The sequence below is a fragment of the Coenobita brevimanus genome, chromosome 60 (assembly GCF_032717465.1).
Source record: "Coenobita brevimanus isolate Jiangsu-jjx chromosome 60, ASM3271746v2, whole genome shotgun sequence".
Classification (NCBI taxonomy): domain Eukaryota; kingdom Metazoa; phylum Arthropoda; class Malacostraca; order Decapoda; family Coenobitidae; genus Coenobita; species Coenobita brevimanus.
The window spans coordinates 31,274,488-31,301,600 of NC_137013.1; the positions used below are offsets into that span (position 1 = coordinate 31,274,488).

A 27,113-nucleotide genomic window follows, 5' to 3' on the forward strand; every position below is an offset into this window, starting at 1 on the left:
CAGGGTAATTTTGAAATAAATGCTTAAATATTATTTAAATTGATAATAATATTCAATAATATTGAAGAGCAAGGACAATGATTGTCTTGCTACATCAAGCAATGATTACTTTACGCTGACTTGCTACGATTCTCTAAGAACGAGAATTTATAAACTTTCTCAACAGTACACAGCAGAGACTAATTACTCACAAATGCTGAATTAGTACTGTTAGCCTCTGGAGAAAGTTACTTCACCCCTGACAATAAATAACTAATACTAACATCAGGTTCTTGCCGATGCTTAACTCCTATGGCACAACGAATTTTAAGTTATTACAACAAGACTGGTCTAAGTACCAGTTATGAATAGTAAAACGTTTATGCAAGCTAGGAGCTATATGGAAAATAAGCTTAATTTGGAGAAATGAAACAAGATTTTACTTTACACTGAGCTCAAGAAAGGAACTTAAATTTATTGATTACAAAAAATAAATTTAACGTTACAATTCAAATCAAATTAATGAGACGCACTCACTCACTCACACAAAAGCTAAATACTTACGCCTAGGAAAAAACACCTTAATTAAACTCTTATGACTAGGGAAATACAAGAAGGAAATACTATAGTTGATGAATGCTGCGTATCACCCAAGCTGAACTAGGATGGAAGTACTGAAGAACTGTGGAGTTTGGGTACTAGCTGACCTCACACTGCTGGCACAGGACCTCTCTCCGTCGCAGCAACAACTGGACTGAATAAGTCGTGGGAACAAAAGGGAGCAGTGGCCGCATTTTCTAACGGTCAGAGGCAAGCAGAGACGAACAATAAAGAACAATAGTATCGCTCAGTACAGCACTTAGTGAAGTGCATTAAATCGGTCACTTTTGAAAACAGTGACGAATGTTTTGAAAAGTATACTCCGAAATGGAGGGAGAAACGGTTAGCTGAGCGATACACAGTGAGTTTTCCACTAATAGTTCGTGGCTTCTCACAAAAGGGAAATGTCGCGAATTGATTTGTGACATTACGCCCCTACGAAATTAAATTTTTTCCTTATGGGAAAAAATTTGTGGATATATATATATATATGTACACATCCTAAGTCATTTGCACAAGATTCACACTGTGGTGTGTGTGCTATCCTGCTACAGGAGAAAGTCGCAGTCGTCAGTGAGCGAAAAAACCTCGTATTTACGTTAATAGAAGCAAGCTTGAGGGAAAAACTCCGTGACGACGGTGAAAATCCTGTACTCAGGTCAAACTGAGCGAAAATTCGCTACATTTACACTGACAACTAATTGTTGTGTAGCGTGGTGTATGTAATACACGGTGTAGGTGTGACAGTTGTAGTGTAACTGTACCTACGTGTAAAATGACACAGTAAATAATAATATGGCGACAACGAAGGCAGAGAAGAGGCGGCAGCGTGCGGCAGACGATCAGCTGGCCCGCACAGCAAAACTGCTACACCCATTGCTGAACCTGCAAAACCAATTGAGGTGGAGCATCAAAAGTGTCAATGAGACAAAATTTTATTATGTTACAATTACTCTCTGCCTAGCAGTCAGTGCTACGACGTACATTCGAGGTCGCCATTAATTATAGCACACAATTATGGTCGGCAAGTTGAAAATCTCTGTGCAAACTCGGGTCTTCCATAGCCTCGAACTGCACACGGGTCCTCAACCTGTGCCTTAACCTACAGTACTTATATTAATATCGGGAAGCTGAGAATCCTTGTGCAAACTTGGGTCTTCCATAGCCTCAAGTCGCCTCTGCGGAGTTCTCACTTCCCCCTTAACCTACAGTACTTATATTAGTATCGGAGAGCTGAGAATCCTTGTGCAAACTTGGGTCTTCCATAGCCTCAAGTCGCCTCTGCGGAGTTCTCTCTCGAACTTCCCCCTTAACCTACAGTACTTGTATTAGTATCGGGAAGCTGAGAATCCTTGTGCAAACTTGGGTCTTCCATAGCCTCAAGTCGCCTCTGCGGAGTTCTCTCTCGAACTTCCCCCTTAACCTACAGTACTTATATTAGTATCGGGGAGCTGAGAATCCTTGTGCAAACTTGGGTCTTCCATAGCCTCAAGTCGCCTTTGCGGAGTTCTCACTTCCCCCTTAACCTACAGTACATAATATGTATGTACAGGCCCTGGATATAATGTGTCCTGTGGGGCCAATGGGCGAGACGTCAGGTCTGCACCCATTTCACCAGTACCCTGTCTCTCAACTGACTCAGAGATTACAGGTGTGGTTACAAATGGCACAGGAAGGGCATGTCCCTGATTAGTGGTGATACTTTGGCACACACTGCAGGAACGGACAAAACTATCTATGTCCCGTCCCATCCCTGGTCAGAAAAAGTCAGCTCGGATACGGCCCTGGGTCTTCCTTTTGCCCATGTGACCTGAGGCTGAACAATGACCCCATTGCAACACTGCTAGGCGGTACTTGGTGGGAACGACAAACTGCAGTCGAACCTCGCCCTCGGGTGTTCGTGACTCACGGTAGAGCCGTCCTTGTTTACGAAGGAACTTGGCTCGACCTCCCCGTGAATACTTAATCACTCGACCCTTTTGTTTGTTCCGCACGGCAGCAAGTGTCGGGTCAGAATGTTGTTCTTGCACAACAAGTTGGCTACACATCAGATCTTGCGGCGATTCAATGATCACTGGGGTGACACAGTCTGGAGCCTCAGTCATGGCTCGTGTTACCGCAGCAGCCGAAGTCTGAGTAGCACCATCATCGGAGCAACTATCCTTGGCTCCTTGAACATTGCCTACTATAAGATCAAATAGAGGCTCTGGCATGACAACTGCAAGTGTCGTACCAGTATAAAATGGAGATGCCACCTGGATACAAGCCTCAGGGAACAATGTCACTGATCCATCAATAAGCTTTGCATGGATCTGTCGACCTGTATACTGCTCAGGCCGAACTAGACTCTGCTTGACAGAGCAACCTGAGGAACCATTGTCTCTCAGGACCTTCACAGGAATGCCTCCCACAAACCCTGGCTGTACAAGGAAGGTACTGTCACCTGTGGTGGGGCCTGTGGAGGAAGCAGCTAGCCACTCATGAGGCTGCTGAATTGATGTGGCAAACATTGTGCCTTGTGAGTTATATACTTGAGGGTTTGCACTCACTGCATGGGAAGATGGAACATTGGCCATCTGTGGAGGGGGGTTCACTGTCACTGTGGGACTAGTGAACTGTGGGGAAGTACCCACACTGGTAGGGACGTGACCACCGTGCTGCTGCTGAGGAATGAAGGCTGCATTCGCTTCCTGCCTCTTTTGAGCTGGTGGTGAAAAAGTTTGTCCCGACAGTCGGTTGCGTGGCTGATACTGCTGCTGGTTAGGGTACTTGTTGTACCTCTTCCACTCAGGTTTCTGAGTGTTTTGCCCCTGGTCCTTCCACTGCGGTTTTGGACCTTGGCCATTATTCTGAGAATGGCCTTTTTGCTGGGGTTCAATCTGAGACGGTTTCCCAGATTTAGCAGTATCTTTTCTGCTCCAGGTGTTTTGCTTACTAGTTTGATACCCGTATGCAGTAAAGAATGCGTCAGCCTTCTCTGCCATTTGGCTGGCATCTTTCACCTGGCAGATCTTAAGCTGTGCTATGAGCTCAGCAGGCCACGACCTCTCTAGCTGTGTACGCAGCATAAGGTCAATTATCCCCTCACGCGTGGAAGGAGTTTCATCTTTCTCCATCCACTCATTTAAGTAAGCTGTGAGACGATCAAGGAACTGAACAGCTGTCTCCTTGTCTTGGAGACAAGCTCGCATGAACTGAACTTTGGCGTCGTCTACTGTGAGACCATACGCCTTACTGAGTGCAGCTTTCATCATCTCATATGTGAGATTGTCTCCACGAATTCTGTGGAGAATATCGAGGGCAGGGCCCTCAAATAAACTAAGAAATTGGATCCGCTTAGCTGCCTCATCCAGTTGATACATGTCTGCCATGTCCTCAAAACGAGCTATGTACGGCTCGATTCGCTTGCTTTCCTTGTATGAAGGAAGCTTGATGCGTGGGGTCGCCAGGACATGTGCAGGGGAAACGCTCGTGGAGCTTGGACCAACTGCACCAGACGTGTCTGAAGCCAAGGAATCTCGCTTGAGCTTCATCATTTCAAGTTCATGTTTTTCTCGTGCCTCACGTTCGGCACGTTCATGTTCTCGTTCTTTGTCTCGTTGTTCACGCTCGTATTCACGCTGTTCTCGCTCGTATTCGCGCTGTTCTCACTCGTATTCGCGCTGAATCTTACGCTCTTCACGGGCATCATTCTCGCGCTGCTGCTCCTGATTATGCCGTGAGAGTATATACTCTTTAATTTCGGTTGGGTCCGAAAGACCCATATCTTTGGCTTCCTGTAAAAATACAGTAGTAGCCATGGCGCTAATTTATTAAGCAAACCAAAATTGAGTACTGACTGTTTAGCGACGAATACTAATGAACACAAGTAAAGAGTACAGACACAAGTTAGTGGTGACCAGTCTTATCTAGTTAACTGGCAAAGAATAAATAAAAAATGCGAATAACTAAGAACTCTCAATAATTAACACAATGGGTACGGTGGCTACCCAGGAGCGAATAAAATCGTCTGGCGTTACCAAGAATAAACTAGAGTTAAGTACTCTATTGATTAATAAAGCAAAAATTCACTTGCTAAATCAACGGTAACCACCAGTAAACTTGTGCCTATAAACTTTAATGATAAATTCCTAAATATGAATGAGTGAGCACTATCTCAAGAATAGCTTTAGAGCTAGGAGTTAATATCCTGGCGAGGTCGCCAATTGTCACGGGGTTTTTATAATATCAGGGTAATTTTGAAATAAATGCTTAAATATAATTTAAATTGATAATAATATTCAATAATATTGAAGAGCAAGGACAATGATTGTCTTGCTACATCAAGCAACGATTACTTTACGCTGACTTGCAACGATTCTCTAAGAACGAGAATTTATAAACTTTCTCAACAGTACACAGCAGAGACTAATTACTCACAAATGCTGAATTAGTACTGTTAGCCTCTGGAGAAAGTTACTTCACCCCTGACAATAAATAACTAATACTAACATCAGGTTCTTGCCGATACTTAACTCCTATGGCACAACGGATTTTAAGTTATTACAACAAGACTGGTCTAAGTACCAGTTATGAATAGTAAAACGTTTATGCAAGCTAGGAGCTATATGGAAAATAAGCTTAATTTGGAGAAATGAAACAAGATTTTACTTTACACTGAGCTCAAGAAAGGAACTTAAATTTATTGATTACAAAAAATAAATTTAACGTTACAATTCAAATCAAATTAATGAGACGCACTCACTCACTCACACAAAAGCTAAATACTTACGCCTAGGAAAAAACACCTTAATTAAACTCTTATGACTAGGGAAATACAAGAAGGAAATACTATAGTCGATGAATGCTGCGTATCACCCAAGCTGAACTAGGATGGAAGTACTGAAGAACTGTGGAGTTTGGGTACTAGCTGACCTCACACTGCTGGCACAGGACCTCTCTCCGTCGCAGCAACAACTGGACTGAATAAGTCGTGGGAACAAAAGGGAGCAGTGGCCGCATTTTCTAACGGTCAGAGGCAAGCAGAGACGAACAATAAAGAACAATAGTATCGCTCAGTACAGCACTTAGTGAAGTGCATTAAATCGGTCACTTTTGAAAACAGTGACGAATGTTTTGAAAAGTATACTCCGAAATGGAGGGAGAAACGGTTAGCTGAGCGGTACACAGTGAGTTTTCCACTAATAGTTCGTGGCTTCTCACAAAAGGGAAATGTCGCGAATTGATTCGTGACATGCTCCTCTCAAATGACTCATTTCCACAGCTGTCACTCTTGACTTGTGTCCCTCCAACAAGGTCCAAGCTTCACTTCCATATGTTAGAGATGGTATCACAGTACTCTCATGCAGTGCCTTTTTTTTTTTACTTCCATGCTTACTTCCGTGTTCCATATCACTGCTTTCAAGAACCAGCAACCTTTCTTCCCTGTTGTGCCCTTTCAAGCACTTCACCCTCTAAACTTCCATCCTTACTCATCACCCTACCCAAGTACTTAAATGAACTCTTATTTTCCATTTCCTCCTCATCCAGCCTCACTGTACATTCAGTGACTTCACTTCTCTCAAAGGCCACAACTTTACTCTTCCTCACATTCACCTTTAGATACCATTTCATACACATATTCCCTTACTCCTTCACCAAGCCTTGCAATTCCCCTTTGTCTTCACTTAACAGTACAATATCATCAGCAAACAACAGTAAAGGGAGTTTCCAAACACTGCCCTCTTACTAGGGTCACTTCAACATCCACTGTCCTGCCTTGTATCTATTTTTATAACCCTATCCATATACAGATTGAACAACCATGAGACTTGACATCCCTGTTTCAATCTGACCTTCAAATAGAAAATTTCACTCAGTTCACTGTTTACAAACACTGCAGCCTTAGCACCCTCGTACATACTCTTCACAGCATTCAACATCTTCCCATTTACTCTATATATCCTTAATACTTTCCACATTCCTTGTCTGTCCAGTTAGTCTTGAAACTGGGTATATAGGGGAGACTTTTCAAGCTGGAAGGTTTAGACTATAGCCAGATTAACCCTGTGACTACTAAAAGTCATTTTTAACCTGAATGAAATTGTCTGAGTAAAGTGAGGAATACATCATTGGAGTGAAATGGTAAAGGTAAGCAGTTATTCATACAGTAGTTTTTGTAAGAAACTGCAATATTCTTATTGTGAAAAGACTTTATTGTGTTATATTCAGTATATTTGTTTAAGATCACAGTGCATTGACCTTTTTTAAATTAAAACACCTCAGAATTTAGGTTTTGGCATGGACAGTTACATTACTGTACTTTGATCCTCCTTAGCTTGGTACTGTATGAGAGATGTCATATAAATAATTATATCACACTGCATACACAAGTAATGTAGGGCAGTGAGATCAAATATGACCTTTTTGTATTATGAAATTTACTTTTGAGTACCACTACCACAGATGTTATTCAGGCAGATGGTTAGCCATCTTGCCTAAAAAATTGAACCTGATACACTCATGTCCTAGTCTACTTGAAGTAGTTAACTCCTTCACTGCAATGATGTACAGTATTTCTCATTTTGTTGTTGCTGCTTTTCTGACACTTTTATTCAGCGTAGGAGAGACTTTTTCTAATAGAGAGGTCAAATGAGGCGCCTAGTAATAGACTGGGCTATATGCCACCATGGCCAAATTTGAGCTAAGGCCTCCATATTGTTCCCACAACTTTCCTCTGTTTTGGGGAAATGAAAGGGTTCCAGAATGCAGACAGCAACATGGTTGAAAATACGGAAAAGTAACATTAACTTTCGCTTGTCTGGGTTGAAGGCATGTGGGAGCTGCAACATTCCGACACGCGAGCGTGATGTGGTATACTGAGGCAAATTTTCTGTTGACTAACTCTTACCTATGGTCCTTATAGACAGACAGTGTATTGAGAGTCGAGATTTACTAATATAGCGGGCTGTAGCAAATTTGAAGACAGAAGCAGAGCCCGGTATGCTTTTAGCAGTAAGGTCAAAATTTCTGTCAAGTAACCCTGAATTATGGGCTTTGTGGACATAGACCAATAATGAATCGAGATCTTAGTAGTAGACCAGGATATGTGTACCTTCCTGCCATACTCTGGAGCTGCCCAATAACAAGCTGAGTTGCATACCGTGTGGGTTACAAGAGCCAATCATGAATCTCCACCTCAGTCTGCCTCTGTCTCTCAATGTGAACCGTGCTATTATTATTATTATTTTTTTTTCTTCTTCTTATTATTATTATCATCATCATCATCATCATCATCATCATCATCATCATCATCATCATCATCATCATCATTCAGACCTCCTTTCCCACCCTAGGGCAGAGTGAGGAGTAGCAATGTTCAGACAGCCCAAATTCCCAAATCCAATGGGCCATACTTCCATTCGCTCACCATTCAAGCCCCCGGAATCATGGCTTTATCTGATACGCCAAAAACATTCATCATGTTCTGCAGCTTCACATAAACGTATCCGACAGTGTCAGTCCAGATGCTGTCACGTTAAAGAGGAGTGCCAAATCCCTGATCATGCGCTTCTCCCCACAATATTCATCCAGCCAGCTCAGTCTCTTGTCAGTCCCCTAGTGTCACCAACTTTCAAACCTCACTTCCTCACACACTCATCCACCATATCCCTTGACCTTCTCCTTGGCCAGCCTCACCTCCTCCCTCCCTCAGATTCTCTTAGATATACATTTTTCACCACGCTTGTTATCCATTCTCTCCACGTGACCATACCATCTCAGTACACTTTCTTTGATTCTGGTGTCCACAGACTTCCTCACTCTACATCTTTAACGAATCACATTATTTTGTATCCTATCCACTCTGTACTCCACATATGTTCCTCAGCAGTCCCATCACCACTGCTCTCACTCTTACCTTTTCATTTTCATGCCACACCATAGTCTCACATCCATATATTAACGTTGGCACTGACACCTCTTTATGTAAGCTCGTGCAGATGCAACACTCAAGTCTCTGTTTCTTATCAAGGCCTTCATTGCACCAGCTGCTTTCCTTCCATGTGTCACTCTACTTTACACTTCTTTTGCACATTTTCCTCGCTTTTTTTATCACTGTACCCAGATATACAAATTCTCTCATCAATTCCGGTCTCTCTCCATTCACCGTAACATTGCAATGGGAGTCACCATCACTTTCTTTTTTCCTACATTTACTCTCAAGACACGACCCTTATGGACATCAGCAAAACTCTGCTCAGTGGCAGTATCATAACCAATGAGGTCTTGCCAAAGTGACGTATTTGCTGCCACTATAAAGCTCGAATTGGGAAAAGTTGTAAAATACCATCTTTGCACTTTTGTGGCACCTCAGTTTGGGTTACCTTTCCTAGAAGGGTAGTCAAGTCGTACCCCACCTGCTTGTGGTGACCTCGCAGACACCCTGTTTTTTAATTTCTGTTCTTTGTGATTTTTTGGTTTTCTTTTATTCCCCTAAATTAGGGTGACACAAACGGGGGTAGCACTACGCAGGTTTATCCCCGATAGTATTGTACCGTATATACATTTTGCTGTTATTGTTGGTGTTTTGTTTTTGTTTTATTATTTTTTATTTTTTTATTTTTTTTATTTTTTTATTTTGTTTCCAACCATGAGCAAACAAAACTAGTGCCCTCACTGCAGTAGGTCTGTAGCAAAAGTGCACAAGCACTGTGTGCGCCTACTGCAGCAAGTGGGTTGATTTGGCATGTGCAAGTATGGATGCAAACGACTATCCGTTTATGAAGAACAGCCACCAGCTGGGCTTTCGCTGGCTGTGTAACCAGTGTGTTGCACCAGTGGATGAGGTCTTGGCTGGTGGAGGAAGTAGTATCACCAAGAAGGAGTTAGAAGATGAAGTTACTGGGCCGATCTTTCAGGCTATCAGAGATGTTTCAAACAGACTGGAGACACTAGAGACCAAGGTTTCTTCACCCATGGCTGTCACCCAAGACCAGGCCAAGTCATTTGCAGGCGCTGTTCAGGGGTCTGTCATTGGGGGAGGGAAGGATCTGCCTGGGGGCGTTGTTGAGGTCAGTGCTCATGGCCAGAAAAAAGCCATTCGTAGTCAACAGGTACTGTTTGTAAAACCAAAAAGCGGTGCTGATGCACTGACAAGTCAAATGGGACCAGAAGACATCAGAGGTGTACTTCTCCACTATGCGTCATCAGGCACAATCGTGGTGTACACAGCAGACTCCGTCACGCCATGATCGTGGCAGCCTTCAAATCTCCTGCTCCTGTGAGAATGGGAAGTTTGTTTTGGTTGAGGCTAGATGTCACACTTCGAGGCTTATGATTGGCCCATTGTTTCCCACTCTCTCTATAGCTATCCAGTCATGTCCCAGCTTTTATTATAGAGTCAAATAGAGAGTAGTATGTCTGCCATATTTGCCTGTGAGTGAGTGGAAATTGGATACATGCTATATATTACCATTTTTAGCAAATTTATAAGTGAAATAGCAAATATATATATCAGCTGGTAAATGAGTATTTCAGGCATAAGTTGTGACATGTGACATTACATGGCAGTGCTGTTTTGGTCTATTATTAATGTAAATAAGCGAGTGTGGACATGCTACGTGTGCCCCAAGTGAAAACAAGGGATTTTGCCCAGAATGCTACCCTAGCTACCACAATAGGCTCAGGGAATAGTCTGTATGTATTCTAGTAATATCTGTACACCTGTATGACTTCAAATGCCAGTAAGTTTTCATGTCTGTACACATATTACATAAGTTGCATTTTCTCTACATTTTGGGCCAGCAATAGCACGTTTTTTATTTATGTCAGCCCATGAGCGTTATTCCTTCTTTCTGATTCTATCACAGCAAAGAGCAGCTTCTAAGCTTTCAAATGATAAATTGTTACCCCATACTTTGTGTAATATTTTGAGTGCATAAAAGAGCAAACAAAAGAGACCAGTTTCAAAGATCCTGCCTGTTTTTTATGGACAAAATCAGATGTTGCCATGAAATTAAAAAAACGGAGTGGAGTACAGTGAGTCCTTGATATACGAAAGGGATAGGGACAAAAAAAACTTTTGTAATTCGAAATTTCGTATATCGGAACGATTTTCCCCATTGAAATATACATATAAATGGGGGGATGCGTCCCAGGACCCCCTCGGACCCCCACCAAAACTTCAGTCCCCCCCTATTGAGAAGTAAGGAATACCTGTATACAATTGTAGAGAAGGAGGTTGCCATATTCTTGTACATCTCCTTTTTCTTCGTCACAGTCCCAATGGTGGAAACAACAAGACCTAAAGCACGCCCAATCTCGGAGACTCCCTGCCTCTCATCATGGGGTCTTATAATTTCCATTTTCCTTTCCAGAATTAGAGTACGGTGCTGCTGCTGCTTTGCAGCGGGCTCCCCCAGTGCTGGAGATGATGCAGGGCGCTTGGGAGGCATGGCGAACCAATACGAAAAGGTGAAGGGCTGCAAAAATATCCTCAAGCACAGCGAGGCTGTGAGGAGAGGAGGGACGTGGACTCAACTGAGAAGCGCGCGAAAATTTGTTTACCAGAGAGGGGTTAGTTCGTTTTCTCTTGGCAAGCGAGTGCGGCACTATGCACCACGCCCATTTTGAATTTTTCATACAGTATTCCATTAACCCCTTCATAGCTGCCGGCCTTGAACAACACTTCACTGTTTCGATGTCAATGACGTTGAGTTAGGGCATTATAAAAAACTGCGAACAATTATGGGAAGGGAACGAAGGTCACTGGTGTGTGTACATGACCCTGCTCTACCATCCCATCAGTCAGGCATTCTCTTCACTCCAGATGTATTTGCCGATGTTTAACATGTTTATGTTACATGCGCCCTAATTTTGAGTAAGTTTCTTTCAGCAAGAGAACATAATTTACCACCCTCAAAATAGTAAGAAAAGTATAGAAGACAATCTGTCTATCTATCTAATGCCAGACACCATAATTCAGTACGTGGTGGCCATTTGACTCTGAGTTATCTGTTTTACAGGGAGGGGCACTAACCCTCCACCAACCCATTTGACACGTAGGGAGCACGTATGGTTTGGTTATATGGTTACCACCCAGCGTTGTAAATGGTTTCTTGACGTACAGGAAACCATTTGGCTTGCACTCAATGTAAAGCCACCTGTACTGGAAAGAAAAGCTATAAGTAGTGACAGGAAAGATGGGAGAAATATGAAGAGAGGATGGCAGGCACAGAAAAAGAATGATAAAGGCTAAGGAATAAGTAGGCAGCACTACATCAAGTGAGTGGATGATGGTCGCCACCACCTACCACTATAGGAGACAAACTAGAGAATATGAACTGAATTGATAAGGTCTTTAGGCTGTATGCTTACACGAAAGATTATGGGGTTTACAATTTTAAGAGACGATATGGAACAAAAATGTTTGCTAATCAGAAAAAAATTACTCTTTCATCCCACATGTTCTCGTAGGTTAGCATTCAGTTCCACATTCTTCATTCGGTATCACTCTTCCCAATATATTTTGGACTGACTGTGCAGTTATTTCTGCTCCTTAGAGTTAGTGTACATTTACTGCTCATTCTTTTGTTTGTTCTTATGTGTATGTGTGAAAGAGAGAGGACTGATACAAACATTTATGTATTCCATTATCGCTTTCATAGCTGCTGGCCCTGAACAACGCCTTACTGTACTGGTGTCAGTGACGTTGAGTTAGGGTGAGCTATAAAAAACTGCGAGCAATTATGGGAAGGGAATGAGGGTCACTGGTCTTTACCACGTCAAGCAGTCTGGCGTTCACGGTTCACTTCGTCCCAGATGTTTTTGGTCGATGTATATATGCTGATGTAACACGCATCCTAATTTTATTAATTCATACATGAATCATAGCAAATCACAGGGTGGGTTTAGAGGGGGGGAGGGGAAAGCCAGGTGTGCCAGATGAGTCATTTCACATATGTAAGAAAAAGAAATTGATTTTAGAACTTTGAAAAAATGGTCCCAAGGCCGACCACGGGAGCACGCAAATATCTGAACCCACAGCCATTGAGAGGGCTAAACATACGTTTTACTTTAAGCAGTAAAAGCACTTTACCAAATCAGTTCTTCCTGATAGTCTGTAACATTTTTCAGATTATTTCTGGGTTGGAAAATACAGTAAACGTTTCTTATTATATCTGTTTCCCTGTCATTTTTAGCTGTTCTGGTGTGACAACTCTTGTTTATTTCGTTAACATAATGGCGGAAAGGACTGTTCTTCCAAAGCTTTTAACTAAACCTGGCCTAACCGAGCTTATCTGTACCTGATAATTTTAACCTAACCTAACCTCCAGTTGGGAAATTGGGAAACGATATCCACCTTTGAGCACTTTGATTTTCTTCCACTTCACTGGAAACGATCGTAGGGGAAAGTGACGATAATAATGGGGAGGAAATTTTTCAGCAAGAAAAAGTAATTTGCCAAACTGAAAGTTGTCAGAAAATTACAGAAACAAGCTGGAGGATTATGAATTGAATTGGGAAGGTCTTTCTGCTGCTTCAAGTGTACAATGAAAGACACAAGTATCTTCCCAAAGTCTGACGAATATAGCGTGGAAAAATTGAACCATTTGAAACACGCACTAGTAGAAACAGGGTTTTCATTGTATTTCGCCTGGTGTAAATTTTCTTCAGACTGAACTGGGAAGATAGTTGTGTCTTTCATTGTACATTTACTGGTAAATAAATCAATCTAACAGTACCTTTGTGTTTTGTTTCCGCCAGATTAATCGTGATTTCGGACTATTCAGGCACTTCTTCACATCATATAGTCTGGATAATCGGCCTAGCTCTGCATTTCCTTTCGTATCGAGTATCGATTTTCGTATCATCGAGACAGATATTTTCATACTGTGGAATTTGTCCCATATTAACCCTTTAACCGCGGGTGTCATTCCAGAATGACGTTGCAAAAACTGGACCAAACCGCGGGTGTCATTCTCGAATGTTTGTGAATATTTTGAATACCCCGCGTTTTTTCCGTGCGCCAATTGTTTCAAGGGAGAGTAGCTATTAAGTTCTTTCACTCCAGCCGACCCCCACCTCCCTCTTCCTCCCCTGGGGCCCCACCTCCCACCCCCTGGGCCCCCCACCCCACCCCTGACCAAGCACGCATCAGTATCTGTCCAGCTGTGTCAGTGACAACACATGCTGATGTGGCAGTGAAGTGCAGGCAATTACAGTGCCTTTTACCTGTCTCAGTGAACACAGAGTGGGTGTTTATCGTATGTGCAGTGTTCATATATGTTTCTAGTATTATTATCAGAATGTGATTGGCATTTGGTAATGGTGTGTGAGCGAAAAATAGTGATTACAACACCGCTGATGTGGCAGTGAAGTGTGGGCAATTTCAGTGCCTTTTACCTGCCTCAGTGAACACAGAGTGGGTGTTTATCGTATGTGCAGTGTTCATATATGTTTATAGTATTATTATCAGAATGAGGTTGGCATTTGGTAATGGTGTGTGAGCGAAAAATAGTGATTACAACACCGCTGATGTGGCAGTGAAGTGCAGGTAATTACAGTGCCTTTTACCTGCCTCAGTGAACACAGAGTGGGTGTTTATCGTATGTGCAGTGTTCATATATGTTTATAGTATTATTATCAGAATGAGGTTGGCATTTGGTAATGGTGTATGAGCGAAGGTAATGATGTGTGAGCGAAAAATAGTGATTTTACACCCCTCACTTCTAACGGCACTGCCCGTCCTGTGAAAGTCAACAAAGTCATGAAACCTACATCAATGGAAAGCTGAAGGTTAGTATTTTCTAATGATACCTTATTTTTTTCTCTAGCTTTATTCTGTGCAGAGTTATTAAGGTTTAAAGGTTTGTTTACATTTGGCTGAAACCCCCGCGGGAGAGGACAGTCAGACCAAAACAATACCCGCGGTTAAAGGGTTAATCGATTTTGCACCATCGGAAATTCGCACTTCGTGTTTTCGAGGACTCACTGTATATTGGTTAACTTGGTAACAGTTGATAGCTCCCTTAAGACCAAGGCTGGTGGGCTAGTAATGAAGTTTCCATCAGCCGAGGGCAAATGTGAAGCAGCTGGGTTACTGAGTGATCATTTTGGCTCTGATGGCATTTTTTGCATATCAGAACCAAAGAAAATGCTGCCAAAAATGACAATGACGGGCCTTTACTCTTCCTTGGGTGACTCTGACATCATCCCAGACATTCTGAGAAAAAACAATAAAATTAAGATGCTCGTTGATTGAGGTTGTACCCTCAACCTTCTCCTCACAATAACAAAAGATTGACACCAAAACTGCTGTCTTGAAGATGTCGACAGAGATGAGATCCTCCATTGTAGAATAAGGCAACTGTATCTGCGTGGATCTTACGAGATGCCTTGCTTTTGACGATTCTGGGTTACACAGTGTCATCACTGTCAGGGCTTTGGTCATACATCTGAGAGGTGCTCTAGAAAAAATGATGAACCTAAATGTGTTTTTTGTGCTGGAGCCCATAAATCTAAGGATTGTAGTAACAGAAATCCTCCCAAATGTGTCAACTGCTCTTCCTTAAGACATCAAGAAGCTAATTCCAATTCACAGTCAGTTGTCCATTTTTGCATTAAGTAGAGACTGTCCAGTTATGATTTCTCATAGGAATAGATTGATTGAAACACCAATTTTGACCATTCAAAAAACTGGCTACGTCCCTTTGGAGCTAGTTAAAGATAGGTCTTTTAAATATTCATTCCATCCATAATAAGATAAACTGTATTAATGAAACTCTAAATCAGCACAAGCTTGACATTTTGTGCTGGACTGAAACCTGGATGTATAAGTCTGATATTGATATTATTCATAGTGCTTTGCCTAAGACACATTCTGTTATAAGTATTCCCAGGCCTGTTGCAGACTGTCTGGGAGGAAGCGTAGCACTCATCTACTCGCAGCACTTGCAAACGTTTCTTTTATAGACACAAACCTGACGCCATCTTCTTTTGAATTTATGGAAGTATTAATAAATTTCCATCAGAATACCATTAGAATTGCAGTCATCTATTGACCAGGTCATCCAGGCACAGATGGAGGAGTTTGAGCAGTGTCTTGAAGTGTTTTCTATTAAATCTGGAGGACTTCTTGTTTGCGATGATTTCAGTTATTGGGTTGACAGTCCAGAGTCAAAACCATTTTCTTCAGAATTCCTTGATCACCCAAAATTATTTTTTCAGTCATGTGAGTGATCCAACTCATGTCTTGGGACATGTCCTTGACTTGATCTTGTCCCCTGTTGGTTGCAGGCATGTATCTGATATGGAGGTTGGCTCAGTTGACCCCCTCATCTCTGATCATGCTCTGATCACTCTTAGTCTTGACATCCCGAAATCCCCTTCCGATAAAAAGGTCATCAGGCTCAGAAATTACAGGAATGTTGACCCCCATTTGATGGTCTTGAAATTGAGCACTGTTTAAACCACATAGATTCTTCTAATCATTCTTCTGATGAATTGGTTTATATATATAGCAATGAGCTTAGGTCAATTTTTGATCATTGTTTTCCTTAAGTGGTAAAAACAATCATTGTACGTCATAATTCTCCATGGTATGGTCCATCCATTTATTCTTTGCATAGACAACATAGAAAGGCAAAACGTGAGTGGCGTTTGCAGCGAACCAAATTAACTCAGTGTTGTGTTTTTGCAAGAAGAGCAGTCGTCCACATCATAAAAGCCCAAAAGGCTGCATATTATTAGAATAAAGTTGATTCACGTGGTGGTGATTAAAAAAAAAAAAAAACTCTGCGGTTGTGAACAATGTGGTTGGTCGGAGGAGTGTAATTGTTCAACCAACTTTTGTATCTGATGCCTAGTTGGCTTCTGATTTTGCTTCATTTCTTTACAACTGAGATATCTCACATAAAAAGTAATTTATACAACAGTTCTCCTAGTGAAGTGTACTCAGTTAACTTCCAGTCATGATGCACTGGGAATCAGTTGCTTTCAACACTTCATCCACTGGATGTAAACAAAGTCATATGTTACATCAGAGAACAAAACATTTTGTTCACTCAATCCGTGTAACATGTCACAACTGCCTGATGTGTACGAGCACACTGCAGAATTTATCTGCTGCATAATGGATAGATGCTCCTTAGAAAGGAATTTTTTTGCATTGTGAGAAACATGCTTTGCTTAGGCCCCTAATCAAGAAACCTGGCCTTGATGTCGAGAGCATGACAAATAATCATCGTGTCTCTAACCTGTTTTTCTTATCCAGAATTATTGAGCGGGCCATAGTTGGTCAACTCTTACCACTACTGGAGCACAACAGAGTTGTTTCTGTTGTTCAATCAGCATACAGAAAATACCATCCAACTAAAACTCTATCAACAAGGATTCATAGTGACTTGGTGGCAAACACCTGTAGTGGGATGTCCTTTCTCCTAGTTCTGTTGGATCTGCCTGCAGCTTTTGATATGGTAGATCATAAACTATTGTTGGATGATCTGTATTTTTATGGCATTTGTGATAGTGCTTTTTTGCTTCTTAAGTCGTATCTGTTGGACAGATCTCGAGAGTGGTTGTTGATTACGATAGCTCTGATTCTGCTCCCTTTCTGTTTGGAGTCTCTCAAGGATCAGTTTTGGGTCCAATTCTGTTTACTGTCTACATGAGTAGTTTATCGTCTTGATGCTCATGATGTGTACTATCATTTTTATGTTGATGACACTCAGCTCCATGTTAAGATGTCAGACATTGGTGATACCAAGACTAAGCTTGAATCTCTGATGTCTGATGTTAAGATTTGGATGGCTAGGAGGAAACTTAAGTTGATTGATGGTAAAACTGAGATCATCATCATCAGCGGACACAGAAGGGATGGTGACACTGATAACGCCCTGGCTTTGAACATTGGTGTGTCACAGCTTCATCCAGTCAGTTCTGTTCGAAATCTGGGTATTTATTTTAATTCAGAGTTAAATTATAAAGAACATACAGTATTAATCAAGTTGTCTGAGGGTGTAACTTGCATATCAGAAATCTGTAGTTTGTGAGAAAATTCCTGAATAGACATTGCCTCGTAACGTTGGTCCACGCAGTGGTCTTGCCTCATTTTGATTATTGTAATTCACTGTGGATTGGTTTTCCAAATAGTATACTGACAAAAGTTCAGTCTGTGTTGAACAGAGCAGCTCAGCTTATCTTTGATCTCCCCCCTCCCCCCTAGAGCCTCGACTACCCCTTTCCTAATTGAGCTGCATTGGTTACAAGTAAAGGCTAGAATTGAATTTAACTTACGGGGTGGCCACAAACAAATCGCCTCCACATCACCTTGTCCCCCGCCATTTCACTGCCATGCTCCCAACACATACCCCCCTCTCTCATATACCTCTCCACTTCATTCCTCCACCTCATCCTCGGCCTCCCCCTCCCTCTCCCCCCCTCCACCTCACTCACATACACTCTTCTTGTCAGTCTCTCACCCTCCATCCTCTTCACATGGCCACACCATCTTAGTGTGCTCCTCCTAACACATCCTATCACATCCACATCCACACCAGAGCGCCTTTTTATATCCTCATTTTTCAGCCTGTCGCTCCATGTGACTCCACAGGCTCTTCTTAAATAGCTCATTTCCACTGCTCTCACTTTTGACTTCTGTCCTTCCAACAGCGTCCAAGCTTCACTTCCATTAGTTAGAGTTGCTATCACAATACTATCGTGTAGTAACTTTTTCACTTCCATGCTTACTTCCCTGTTTCTTATCACTGCTTTCAAGGAACCATCAACCTTTCTTCCTTGTCGTACCCTTTCAAGCACTTCACCCTCCAAACATCCATCCTTACTCATCGCACTCCCCAAGTACTTAAACGTGCTCATATTTTCCATTTCCTCACCATCCAACCTCACTGTACATTCACTGACTTCTCCTCTCTCAAAGATCATCACTTTACCCTTCCCTACTTTCACCTTTAGATTACGTTTCTTACACACCCTCCCAAACTCATCCACCAAGCCTTGCAGCTCCCCTTCGTCTTCACTCAACAACAGAGTATCATCTGCAGACAACAGTACAGGGAGTTTCCAAACTCTACCCTCTCTCACTAGGGCCACTCCAACATCCACTGCCCTACCTTGTATCTGTTTTATTACCCCATCCATGTACAGATTGGACAACCATGGAGACATGACACACCACAGTTTCAACCCAACCTTCAAAGAGAAGAATTCACTCAGTTCACTATCCACACGCACTGCAGCCTTAGTGCCATCATACATACTCTTCACAGCATTCAACAACTTCCCATCTACTCCATATATTCTTAATACTTTTCACAGTCCTTGTCTATCCACCATGTCATATGCTTTCTCCAAATCCATGAAGGCCGCATACAACTTCTTTCCCTTCTCTAGGAACTACTGCACTAAAGATCTAAGAATGAATATCTGATCTACACAACCTCTTCCCTTCCTAAAGCCTCCCTGTTCTTCTCCAACTAATTCATCTGTTATTTCCCTAAATCTGTCAATAAGTATCCTACCATACACTTTTCCTATTACACTAAGAAGACAAATGCCCCTATAATTACCACACACTTCTTTTTCCCCTTTTCCATTGTACAAGGGAATAATTATACCTGACTTCCAATCCTCCGGGACTCTACCTTCCTCCCAGGCCAATCTACACATCTTCCACATCCATTCTACTACTATCTCTCCCCCATGCTTCAGCATTTCACCACACACCCCATTAATTCCTGGGGCTTTCCCCAATTTGACTTTCTTCATTGCTTCCCCAACTTCTATCCTGCTGATTTCTTCCTGTCTTCTCACTTCCCTCCTTCTCCCAGCCATTTCCCAATCACTTATACTCTCATTTCTTCCATTCTCTATGTTCAACAAGTCCTTAAAGTGTTCTTTCCATCTGCTCACTTTTTCTCTCTTCTCCACTAGTAATCTACCATTTTTATCATTCACTCCCCTACTAACTTCAGTGTCACCCTGTCTTACTCTCTTCATCTGCTTCCAGAACATTTTTGTACAGTCCCTCCACTTTACACTCAGATTCCTTCCAAATTCCTCATGCACTCTCTTCTTACTCTCTCTTACTAATATTTTCACATCTCTCATCCTTTCTACATATAACTCTCTCTTCCGCCTCTCAACTTCTTCCACGCCCCTATTTCTCATCCATTTATTGTATGCTTTCTTCTTTTGTGCCACAGCCTGTCTCACCTCTTCATTCCACCATGCTGTTCCTTGCATCCCCTTCCGTCTTCTCTTCACCCCACACACCACATCACATGCTGCACATATTTCTTCTGTGAATATCTTGCACACATCTTCCACATCCCCCATCTGCTCCAATTCATATTTGGATGGAAGGAATGGAGAGAGGAGAGGAAAAGGCAGACACCCGAGAGCAGCACTACATTGAGTGAGTGGATGGTGAGTGCTCCCACCTACCACATTATATATATATATATATATATATATATATATATATATATATATATATATGTATATATATATATATATATATATATATATATATATATATATATATATATATATGTATATATATATATATATATATATATATATGTATATATATATATATATATATATATATATATATATATATATATATATATATATATATATACATATGTATATATATATATACAATATATATATATATATATATATATATATATATATATATATATATATATATATATATATATATATATAATGTGGTAGGTGGGAGCACTCACCATCCACTCACTCAATGTAGTGCTGCTCTCGTGTGTCTGCCTTTTCCTCTCCTCTCTCCATTCCTTCCATCCTCTTCTGTCTTTCCTTACTTCATTCTTTCCTCGTCCTTTTGCCTACGGGTGACTTTACACTCCCTCTTTTGTCTTTCTTTCCTTTATTCTTTCCATTTCTTTCTGTCTATGGGTGACTCTACACTGAGTGACAAGCCTAATGGTTTCCTGTACACCAGGAAACCATTTACTATGGTGGGTGGTAACCATATAACCAAATTATGGCACCTGGTGGTTTAGTGAGTAATTACAGCTCTCCAATTGGATTGAGCCAGTGAAGGTTTATATCCAATGGGTGGTTGGGGTTATTGCTCATGTAATGCCACTCAGGGATGAGTGAGGCTGGTCACCCTCATCTTAAGTGTCAGGACCAAATTGCCTAGCTCTGGGCTTCTACGCTCCTCATGGGGCAACTTAGAATTGGATGACTGATGGTTGGATATATATACAGTATATATATACAGTAATCCCTCTAATATCCGAACGCCCAATATCCAAACATCCCCACTAACTGGACATAATCATCTCAGGATCCAACATTCGCAAAATGGTCCGAAAACCGCAAAAAATTCGAAAAAAAAAAATAGAATTTTTCCCGCCCGTAATTTGAACTTGGCGCGCAGGACGCGGGATAGCTTTGTTGTGGCACGTCATTCCTCCAACGTCCGCTAGAGCGCCCCTGCATCCTCCTCACTTTCCGCCTGTCTCTCATCGGAAGTGCACGCTCGTTGTCATGGCTGCTCACATGCTCACTTTTGTGGTGGTGCCATACCTGCTGCAGGCACTCCTGCTGCTCTCGTGCTTCTCCTTCATGTGTGTGATGATGGCCCCGCTGCCTGAGAAGAGGAAGGGAGTGATGTTGACTCTGGAGAAGAAATGGGAGATATTGGAGAAAGTAGATGCGGGGTGGTCTTTTTCCCGCATCCTCCGCGAGTTCAACCTGGCCCAATCTACTTTGCTCGATATTAAGAGATCCCGAGACAAACTCATGCAGTACACGGCTGACTTCTCGTCGAGAAGCAAACGCAACGTGGAGAGGAAGGTGATATTTACTCCCAAGTTTGCTGAAGTCGACTGCTCCACGTTGATTTGGTATCGACAGCAACGTGCTGCTGGTGTGATGGTACGTGGCACAGAGCTGATGGCTGCTGCTGAGAAGTTTGCCAGGCTTCACGACGCCCTAGACTTCAAGGCATCCGAGGGGTGGCTCTTCACGTTCAAGTTACGGCATGGCCTTACCAACCGTATAGCTCATGGCGAAGCTGTGGACGCTAACGAGGATGGAGTTGACGAGTTTCAGCACAAGGTGAAGGGCTTGATCGACAGGGAGGGCCTCACTCTCGGTCAAGTCTACAATGCTGACGAAACTGGTTTATTCTATCGCTCTCTGCCAACGAACACTCTAGCCGAGGAGACGGAGAAGCGTGTACCTGGCCGCAAGCTCTCCAAGGAACGGATATCTGCTTTGTGTTGTGCCAGTGCTAACGGCATGCACTGGCTTAAGCCCGTTATTGTTGGCTGTGCAAAGCAGCCTCGGTGTCTTCGTGGGGTGATGGATGTCCTTCCTGTTGTCTGGTACTATTCTTTGAAGGCATGGTTTACAACCCAGATCTTCAAAGACTGGTTCCACTGCCACTTCGTCAAGGAGGCCATACATTACCAGACGGAGACACTGGGAATCCTGCGCGACCAGGTAAAGGCCCTCCTTCTCCTCGACAATGCACCTGCCCACCCGTGCGACAAGGACTTGGTGGCTGAGAATGGTCGGATTAGGTGCAAGTTTCTGCCACCTATTACGACTGTTCTTATCCAACCAATGGACCAAGGAGTGATCGTGGCAACAAAGCGCCTATAGCGAAGGAAGTTCCTGGACGAGGTGATGGTTGTTCTCGAGGACGAGGACGAGTGCAGGGAGGGACGGGACACGCGAGGCCAGCGGACTTTGGAAAACCTTCGCCGCTACAACATCAAGTCTGCAATCTACAACTGGGCCAGTGCATGGAAGGAAGTCCCTGTCAAGACTCTAGAAAATGGTTGGTCTCGTCTGCTTCTCGGAACAGATGTGGAGTACGATTTTCTAGGTTTTGACGTGGATGACTTCCATGCACGTCTACGTACGCATGGCGACGATGTTGATGTGGACGATGTGCGTGAGTTGTTGGATGACGACGAGGGCGATCCTGGGTATCAGACATTGTCTGATATCGAGATCGCATCTTCAGTTGAAGGTGTCAGCACCCAGCTTGAAGATTCCGACGAGGACGGCGATGATGATGCGGACTCCTCTCAGCATGACACTGCTCCAGCCATCCCCAAGCTGAGCGCATTCCGGGAACACCTAGAGTTCGTTCTTGACTACCTGGAACGCCCGGACTGCGAGAGGGAGATGGGGCCCTTGGGACTTGTGGAGGAAGTGCGTGCTTTCAGGCAGCGCATCATCATTCGTCAGAATTGTCGTTCCTTGCGTCAGTCAATGATTGACAGTTTTTTCAGGCCCGTGACCCCCGCTGTGCCCAGCCCTGGCTCCACTCCGTTGCCTCCCCAAGACAGGCCCTCATGCTCCGAGCCACAGCCCAGCACATCAGCCACGGTGGAGTCACCGCTCGACGTGAGTTTGCATCTATCTTCAGAGTCGTCTGCAGTGGGTATGCCATCACCACGACCCAGCGACGCATCCCTAGGTCACCTGCCAGTGATACTCTCGGACTCTGACAGTGATTAAACAGCAAGAACTTCTCCACTAAACCACACAGGAATTTACAGTGTTGTGCAGTGAAAAAAACAATGCGTTGTGTTAAGGATTTACAGTTGTGAGTGAAAAGACAATTTTTGAACTAAATTTAACATAAATAGACTTGTTTGTTTTTGTTTTAGAAAATGGTTAGAAGAGTGGGAAAAGTTAAAATGCAGAGTGCAACACTTAGTAAGTTACAATGGAGCATAAGTTAGACAAGAGTGCGCACTGTGAAGAGAACGGACTTCTGAGTGCGATTGACTAAGTTCAGTGCAAGACTTCATGAACAGTGTACTGCAAGTGCTTCAGGAAATCTTTCTTATTGTCAGAGTCCGAGAGGAGGCAGTTATTCATCGAGATGGCCATGGACTTGCTGTAAGTAGGCAGGATGTTTCATACTGTATTTTTTTTCCATACTATACTTACCTCAAACACCTCATTTCACTTTTTAATGTCCTTTATTGGTGTGAATAGGGTGTTAGGAGTTATGCATTTGCGGTAGGAAGGTGTTTTTCTGAGTTAGGCTAGGTTAGAGTACATAAGTACCAGTCCAGGAGCCAGGGACTTGTAAGTACCCAGAATGTTGAATATTGTATGAACCTACCTCAAAAACCTCATTTTATGCTTCTTTTGCATTTATTTTAATCTTTTATGTGCCTTATTGGTGTGATTTGAGTCTTAAATAGGTGCTATGCATGTCCAGAGGGAGTTGTATAGGTGTTTTTCTGAGTTAGGGTCCATAAGTACAAGTCCATAAGCTGGGGCCCAATATCCGGACAGGACCACTATCCGGACCTGCCTATGGCTCTATTACGTCGGATATTGGGGGGATTACTGTATATATATATATATATATATATATGTATATATATATATATATATATATATATATATATACATATATATATATATATATATATATATATATATATATATATATGTATATTTGTATTTTTATGTTTTTACTGATGGAGTTTGTATTATATTTGAGACATGTCACAATTTTTGTAATTGTAAAAATAATGTATATGTTTGTCGAGCACAAGTGAATTCCCAAAGGAAGAAGTGGCGCTTTTGAGAAACAAAAGACCAGATTATTATTATTACTGTTATTACCAAGTTCTTAGGTGGTAGGTGGGGACACTCACCATCTACTCATTTGATGTAGTGCTGCTCTTGGGTGTCTGTCCTTTCCTTTCCTCCTTCATTCCTTCCTTTTCTGTCTTTCTTTACTTCATTCTTTCCTTATCCATCGCCTAAAGGTGACTTTACACTCCCTCTTGCGTCTATCTTTCCTTCATTCTTTCTCTTCCTTCTGCCTATGGGTGACTCTACACTGAATGACAAGCCAAATGGTTTCTTGTACACCAGGAAACCATTTACTATGCTGGGTGGTAACCATCCATCCATCCAGCCATCATCCAATCCTACATTGCCCCATGAGGGGCATAGGGGCCCAGCATGCCAATCAGATTGAGCTGGTGAAGGTTTACATCCAAGGGATGGTTGGGGTTTATTGCTCACGTAATGCCACTCAGGGATTGAGTGAAGCTGGTCATTCTCATCTTAAATGTCAGGACCAACTTGCCTAGCCCTGGACTCCTATGATCCTCATGGAGCGACATAGGATTAGATGATGGATGGATAGATGAACCAAGTTCTTGTCCAGTATTTGCAAGTAGTACTGCATCTTCAGCATACAACAAATCTGAGATATCCATCCATCACCATTCATTACCAATGTCATCCCCCTCTCCGGTGCTTGTGTTTTTACTTTTCTCATCATCCCATCCATATACAGTCAAGTTGCCTAAGATACAGCTAATTGGTTCTGGGCCAAGCCCGCGCCATAGAAACCCGTGCCATACAAATAACTAAACCTACGGGAAAAATGGAATTTGGTTCTGGACGTTTGCCCAAAGTCCCCCTTTTAACCCTACTTTTCCCCATTTTCCCCCACTTTACACAGGCACACAATCAAGCAGCCAGTCAGTACATGTATTACACACAAATTAAACACTAAACAATAAATAATAAAGGGCTTTAAGGGCATAAAGTACTGAACGTACCTAACTCCAACGACAATAGTGCTAAAGTGGAAGGGGTAGGGTTGGGGGTTCCGAGGCAAGAGGCGCGTTTCAAACGTTGCTGCACCCCCATGCCATAGGTATTTTATGTGCATGGTTTGTTTTTTTTGTTATAGAAAACCATGGCATAGAAGTCTGCGCCATAGGCGACTTGACTGTATATATTGAACAACCATGAGAACATCACACAAACTTGTCTCACGCTCACACCAATTGTGATCCAATCACTTTGATGCCCATTTGACCTTACACGTACTTCACTACCATCATAAAAACTCATGACGGCACCTAGCAGCTTACCATCTACTTCATACATGTGCAAAACCTAGTCCTTCTCTGTCTACTTTGTCGTATGCTTTTTCCAGATCCATGAATGCCATAAGCATCTTATAGTCCTTCTCACAAGCATTTTCCACCATCTGTCTCATTGCAGATATTTGGTCCACACATTCTTTGCCACTCCTAAAGCCACCTTGCTCTTCACTCACTAGGACTTCTGATATCTTTCTTACTTTCTCTATAATAATTCTTCCATATACTTTCCCTACCACACTCAGTAAATTTGTGCCATGATAATTGTTTGCACTCACTTTGCTTGCCTTTATTTTTGTACAGGGGTACAATCACAGCCATTTTCCACTCTGCTGGCACAGTTTCACTCATCCATGCCTTCTTACATATCTCCAACAAGGACTTCATTCAGCTCTCTACGCTACACTTAATCATCTCTCATACTATTATTATTATAATGATTATTATTAATATCAACTCACTCGATGTAGTGCTGCTTTGGGTGTCTGCCTTTTCCTCTCTTCTATCCTTCCACTTCTTTCCCTCATTCTTTCCTCTTCCTTCTGCCTATAGATGATTTTACACTCCCTCTTCCATCTTTCTTTCCTTCATTCTTTCCTCTTCCTTCTGTGTATGGGTGACTGTACTCTGAGTGACAAGCCAGATGGTTTTCTGTACACCAGGAAACCATTTACTACACTGGATGGTAACCATATAGCCAAATTATGGCACCTGGTGGTTTAGTGAGTAATTACAGTGCTCCAATCAGATTGAGCCGGTGCAGGTTTAAATCCAAGGAGGTTGGGGTTTATTACTCACTGAATGCCACTCAGGGATGAGTGAGGCTGGTCACTCTCTTCTTAAAATGTCAGGGCCAACTTGCCTAGCCCCGGGCTCTTACGCTTCTCATGGGTCAACATAGGGTTGGATGATAGATGGATGGATTATTATTATTATTGTACAATTAATTTTTTTAATTATAATCTTTCATTATTAACGTTACCATTGTCATTGTTTCTTATGTTTACAGAATACTGTCTATGTTTTTTATGTTTACAGAATACTGTCTATTGGTTATTGTCAAACTCTTTAGGGTTTGGGGTCTTTCCCACAGTATTCCTTTACCTTGCATGTGTCCTTAATATGATACTAAACCTATTGTCATCATTATTATTTTTTTTTTTTGTGCTGTTTGTGAAGATATTCGTGTTTTTTGGTGTTTTAAAAAAATGCATTCAAAGTTATCTGACCTTTAAACTGCTAAAACCAAGTCCAGATACTAAAATGTTGTAGCTACTTTGTCTTTAATCGATAGTATGATACTCTGTTGAGATCATACTGAAGTACAGTATTTTAGAATTCTATTCCATATTTCTGTGGTTAATAATAGTCTAATAACATTTTATCAGAGGTTCAGTCTGACCACGGTGGGTGATAATTTGCTTCATCACACAATAAAATTTTGAATAATCATAGATAGCACAAGTGTGAGGTTATCGCAAGGAAGTACATACATTAAGCTCCATCCATCATCCAATCCTATGTGTCCCCATGAGGAGCGTAGGAACCCAGGGCTAGGCAAGTTGGTCCTGACATTTAAGATGAGAATGACCAGCC

The 27,113-nt window shown here is 42.2% G+C and overlaps 1 protein-coding gene across 1 annotated transcript in view; it reads left to right on the forward strand.

The window, feature by feature from the left end:
* Nucleotides 1-27,113, forward strand: part of hop (tyrosine-protein kinase hopscotch) — a 271,133-nt gene that overhangs the window by 210,673 nt on the left and 33,347 nt on the right. The gene's annotated exons all lie outside the window — the stretch shown is intronic.